At 37.6% G+C, this 6,376-nt stretch overlaps 1 long non-coding RNA gene across 1 annotated transcript in view; it reads right to left on the bottom strand.

The window, feature by feature from the left end:
* Nucleotides 1-5,619, bottom strand: part of LOC122790452 — a 17,977-nt gene extending 12,358 nt beyond the window's left edge. Inside the window, exon 1 of the long non-coding RNA XR_006363020.1 lies at nucleotides 5,512-5,619. This is a non-coding gene — a long non-coding RNA (uncharacterized LOC122790452). The remainder of the gene's footprint in view (nucleotides 1-5,511) is intronic.
* Nucleotides 5,620-6,376: the final 757 nt, after the last annotated feature.

The raw sequence follows: 6,376 nt of genomic DNA, 5'->3' as shown, positions 1-6,376 counted from the left end.
GTGTAGACGCATACACACACACACACACACACACACACACACACATGTGTGTGTGTGTGTGTGTGTGTGTGTGTGTGTGTGTGTGTGTGTGTGTGTGTGTGTGCGTGCGCGTGTGTGTGTGTGTGTGTGTATGGGTTTATATCTTATCATGGAATTTGCATTTTATAAGAGTGAGAAAGATGGTGCAGTTCATTGAAAATACATTTATCAAACCATTCTGGCTTTCTCATGCTGAGATCTCATTACATTGAGGGTCATGAAATTTGCCCTTTCCCCACTGTAATATATTCTTGGAGTTGTTATATAAGCAGCACCAGTGTGGTTTGCCCCCATGGCTTACTGTTGTTTTCGGTATTTTGTGGATCAAAACACATACACACACACACACACACACACACACACACACACACACACACACACACACACACACACACACACAGCAACACCGCAGCACGCACACACACACACACACACACACACACACACACACACACACACACACACACACACACACACACACACAGACTGCATTTTTCCTTGCCCTTGTTGCTCAAGTCATGACCGAAAAGAATTCACAAATAACCAGTTTACTAACCAAGTTGTGGAATAAATAAACTAAAACATTTAAGTTTGTAGCTTGACCCATTCATTTCCTTCTGTACAGACACTGATTTCATGCAACTTTTGCTAAAGTCTCAATTAAAAACAGTTTATAGTATACCTAACTTCTTTCTCCCTGAAGATATGTCTTCCTAAGGAAAGAAGAGGAGTGCTCATCCCAGTGATATAGCATGTTTTACATAACTTCAGAACTTTCTGCTGTGCCTATTCCACATTACAGAATTTTTTTTAAAAACAGAATGAATCTTCTCTTCCTTCTCTTATGTCATCAAAACCAGCACCAAAATATCACAGGCACTCTATATGCTGATGAGATACCGCCTCATTTGTACTCTGTCAGATACAAACCTCTGTCCCGCACTGTTATGCACTTAGATGCTCACAACACCAGTGAGGGTATACTTGTTCCAAGGTTTTCTAAACAACTGGATATAAACTATGAAAGGGTCTGCAACACACCATTCATTTACTGTAAATAACAGCTGTTTGACCCATCTCTTCTGTTTGTATTTGTACTTCCTGGAAAGCTGCAGAGCCTATTAAACTAACAGCTCTTTTCTGTTTTCCACACAGAAGTATTGTTTTATGTTGTCCTATATATATATATATATATATATATATATATATATATATATATATATTTTTTTTTTTTTGTCACTTCAGAAAGGCAGTACCAATCTCTCATTTAACTGCAAAACTATTTTTCTTATTTATCCTGAGCTGTCTGCCTTTTATATTCATAGTTTATATATCTATCTATATCTAATCTATATATCTATAGCTAAGATATACATATATATATATATATATATATATATATATATATATGTATATCGATAGATGTGTATTTGTTGAAAGTTCATAGATTCATGGGTATACACTAGGTTAACAATCATTGAGGCCTTTTTAAGCTTAGCCATATGTCTCAAATCTCTGATTAGAACTGATATGCTTGATAAGTGTAAGCAGTGGCCTGGGAGATGACCATTTAGGTGCCAAACCAGAGATGAATTTCTTGTTACCCATCCATTTGTCAAAGTTACACTTGAAGTCAGTTATAGAGGAACTCTGCTTCACATGGATGGGGAACCTGTTCCAGAGAAGGGGTAGTCTCTAGGATACATGCCTGTTTCTCCAACACGTCCTATTTATATCAAAGGCAATATTTAAGTCTTTAGAACATTTAATGCTGGTGCTGTTTGTTTTGTGGATATGAGGGAGATCCATTAAAGTCAGGTCCGACAATGCCCTGTATGCCAGGCATGCATCTCCCGTCAACAGCCTGTAAGAGAGTGAATACAGGGATAGGACTTCTAGCTGGTCTGCATAGGACATGTTACTTATGCCCTATATTCTTTTAGTTAGGAACCCCTGTGGATATTCCATATGTTGGATGCACCTGGTTATGTGCAGATCAAATGAAATATTGTGCTCAACAAGTCTGATGAATGCTGAATACAGTGGAACAATGACCTTCTTGGACCTACCTTTGTTTATAAGCTGCAAAACACTCACTCCTGTAGACATGTGGTGGTTAAAGGCTAGATTATTGTCTATTCCAGAGGGCCTGATAGGTCATGTTTCATGCTATTTAGTAGGCATCCTGGGATATTGTTTGGACCCATTGATACAGTGTTCTTGGCCTTAGAGAGAGCACTGATAACCTGTTCCCTAGTAATAGTAAAATGACTTTTTTTGGTATTTCCTGAGGGGATACTGATGGGGATGGAAGGGAGAAAGTGTGTAATCATTTGGACTCTGAATTTCCTTGAGATATTAAATGTTTGAATCATATCTCCCTGTCTCCTGTCCTCAAATTGCATATCTTAAGCTCTTCACATCTCTCTTTATATGGTTTCTCATTAAAGCCAGCTACCCCTTTTGCTGCATTTCTCCTGATAGTCTGTATCCTTCCCACAGCATTGAGGTCTGCAGAACTTCGCACAGTACTACAGATGAGGTGTTGCCTTCTATTGGACATGCCTCTCTAGAACTCTGCTTACCTCAAATGACACTGTGTAATGCTTGGTTACATTTAGATCATCTGGTATGTGTACCAACAGGTCCCTTTCTGTTTTTGCTGATGCTCTAGACTCCTGTCCACCGCTGCACACCTTTATATATATATATATATATATATATATACAGGGTCACTGAAAGTGACTGGTCCTTCTCAGTACTGATCTCTGTGACAACTCACTAGCAGCAGCCTGTTCAACTAAGTGAACTCCATTTAGTGTGACCTTTTATGTCCTTGTCTTGAGCTTATCATTTGTGCTACTAACCTGTGGCTCAGTCCTAGGATGTCTAATGTGTTTATTTTTTCAATGTCTTATTTGTTGTACTTTGGCAAATATCTTGCTGAAAGTTAAACAGGCCATGACCAGAGTCACTTTTTGGTTTAAAACACCAAGTTTTTCAGTCAAAGAGCTCACTTAGACTTAACCAGAAATCATTCCCTTCTCAACACTTCTTAAAATGCAATGAATGTAAACGTGCCAGAGATGTAAGCTAAATTACATTGGGTATGATGGTACAGTGACATACAGTCCTGTTTTAGGATGTCATGTGGTCGTATTTAAGAAAGTGAAATCACTCTAATTCTTATATGCACATGACCTAAAACTGCTAAGCATGTTGGTACTTTTCTCCCTAAACATACCTTTCCAACTGACCATCTGCTGCTCATTGTTGCTCCTACCACTGCTCCTAACAAAATGTCCGCAGTATGACCTTGTGAAGATGGGATTTCTGTGACTATCAGCAGGTTGGGAAAGAAAAATGGAAACATGCAGAGTAGCAGTCAGGCAGCATTATATATGCTGTCTTTGCCCATCATGGATTTTTGTTGATCCTGAACTAGGTAGAGCTACTTGATATTTCCTGGATCACAGCACATAGCATCAATTCGATCTAGTGTGATTACACCAGTACCTCCATCACCAGGGAGGGGTGCTAGATCACAGGCAGAAAGCTCACCATCCTGCCTACAATTGGGTGAACTGAAGATTGACATTCTGTCACACCTTTCCCTGCCTGGCTCCTCTAATATCTGACCCAGTAATCGAACTCAGGTCATCTTGGTCACAGTCAGACCTCCATCCTTATATGCCACAAAACCAGGGAATAGGCTGATGTATTTCTGTACTTTTGTGTAACTGTCAATTATCTATAACACAGAGCCTATACTACAAGTGCAGTGCTTTTATAAATTACTCATCTTGATTGCAAAAAATACATTTGTATCTATTCATTTGCTAGTACGTTAAACCATAATTGTTGCGCTTTGTTTTTTTCTGTTACTTTTAGCATGCATTTATGAATTTATGAATGCATTGTTAAGTTTTAGACATTTTGCTGTACAGATTAGGAAGACACCCATGTTGATAGGTGAACATACAGCACCTTTCATCTTTATTCTTTTCCTCAGGTATCGCTGTGGGACTTCCTACATTTTCACATGGGAAGGACATGGCAAAGACAAGAAGAAGATGGCTTATTCTTGTCCATTTGTTATTTAGGTCAATTCAATGATCATCACAGAGATTTTAGAGGCTCAGTCCACATCAAAAGGCAGTATAAGTGGAAACATAATAAGTAAGGTACAACAGACGTCTCTTTGCAACTAATAAGTGCATTAACAAAACATCTTAGAGACAAGTACATTAACAAAACATCTTTCCTTAAAAAGTATATACTCTGAACAGAAACTATGCCACCAGAATGAAGAAAGTAACATTAGGTATGATGTTACCGCCAATGTATGCATGTACACAATGTAAATTAGTACTTCTGAAAATTTATGGAGACTTGCTGTTGTGTAAGATATTTGCAGTCGTGTTTTGCCATGTCTTTGTAGATAATGTATAAGGCCTGATGCGGGTATTCCAGGACTCCATGAGAACATGAATTAAAACTTGGAGTTACAGAGTCACAGAATGATAGAAATGTAAATCTGTTCTGATAATGAAATGTTGTCTTCACGACTGTTCCTTTAGTGGTATTGGAAGTGGCCATCTGGTGACTATGGTATTGCTGGTAGGTTTGTGCTGCGTTGAATGAGAAGCATATACCATAGAAACAATGCCACTGGTGCATGACTCTGTGGCAACTGACCACACTAGTGCAGAGGAGGACTACTTCTCTGTCTCTGTAACTCCATTTCTGTCAAAAACCAATTCAGAACAATTGGGCTAACTATGAACTACTTCAGTAACGCTCATACCTGTCACTTCTTATCACAAGACATCTGGACAAAGCCTAAAATAATAGGGAAGTGGCAAATACCAAAACATAGGGACAGGTTTTAAATATTGCTCTTACAAACTTACAAAAGTTGCTAGAATAACAGGAGTTGTGTTACCATGCATTTTTTTGAAGGATATGAAGTCTGAAACTCAAATGTATGTCATTATTTAGTGACTTCGATCCTTGGTGATTTTCCAGAAAACAACACATTTTATAAGGAACAGACCAAACGTATAAGGCAAAAATCTGGACATTCTGTGAAAATCTGGGCAGTTCAGAGGTATGGCAAATGATTATACTCTGCTCTTCCAGTTAATTTCTTGTTTCATAATTCTTTATGACACAAAATCAAATAGAGTGATCAACAGAAACACGTTTCCAGAACTATCAATGATTAAAGCACCTTCATGTACTGTTTACCAATGACTGGTTAATTTCAACCTAACAAAAAGAACTCTCATGTACTCTGTTGTATTATTTTGGTGATCACCTAAGACTTGCTGGCCACAAGAAACTGTTTTTAGGTAGTCATGCATCATGTAAGTGGTTATTGAGAATTCAAACTCCCATAGGATTGATATTTTATTCTAAGTTCATTCATATTCATTTACCCTTTATGATATTTTGCATTCTCAGCCTTACCTGCCCTTGCTGTAAGGATGCTAACCAGGAGGAGTGCAGCTGTAACTCCAACAATGTTTAATGGCTTCATTGTCTTGAGTAGCTCTTCCTCTCAACTTTGTTGCAATTTATACACCTTGATACACAATAGGGCTACGTGAAAGGCTGTAATGAGATATCTCCTTCATAGGTAATTTGCATGCAGAAATCGATATAATACATTATGCCCTCTGTAATACATTGAAAGATACTGCTTTACAAACCTGTCTGAAAGATAATCTGTTGTATCAGTCCTCATTCCTAGAATGAAGAAAATTTCATGTACATCTAATTTGCATACAAAATCAATAGTGTATTATGCAGCCCATAATATATTCATATTTGGTGTTACACAAAGAGCTGTTTGATCATGTCTGGAAAATGATCTCTTGTGCATACATTCTCAGAATGCAGATCCCAGCTTGATCCTGAGATATTTGGCTTTAATGTATCCCTGGTTTCCAAAGTAGTTTCTTTGTTTAAATAAGTATTTATTTAAAAAAAATAAACTTAATTGTATGGTTATATGCACATTACTTGTGCTAAGAGTCTACCATGACGGAATGGGTAAAGCTATTTTTGCTTTAGACAGAAAACAGTTGTGACATAGCTAAAAGCTACATTATAAAATTATTTTTACAGTGTGATACACTAAAAATGAAAGTTGAGGAATACTGCAGTCCTAGAAATGGTGCTCTGCTTTTAAACTCTGAAAAAGTAAAAACATTCGTAGTGTCAGACATACCTGGCTGTGTAGCAGTTAATGTAACATATTAAGGCTATCAATGGCTAGTGAATTGTATCCTGTAGTTATGGGTTTGAGTCTCTTTTCTCCATTTATCTATAT

This window comes from Protopterus annectens, chromosome 16.part0 (genome assembly GCF_019279795.1).
Source record: "Protopterus annectens isolate FY-2018-M chromosome 16.part0, PAN1.0, whole genome shotgun sequence".
Classification (NCBI taxonomy): domain Eukaryota; kingdom Metazoa; phylum Chordata; order Ceratodontiformes; family Protopteridae; genus Protopterus; species Protopterus annectens.
Note: the sequence above shows the minus strand (reverse complement) of the source record. Positions and strands in the feature narration are given on the sequence as shown.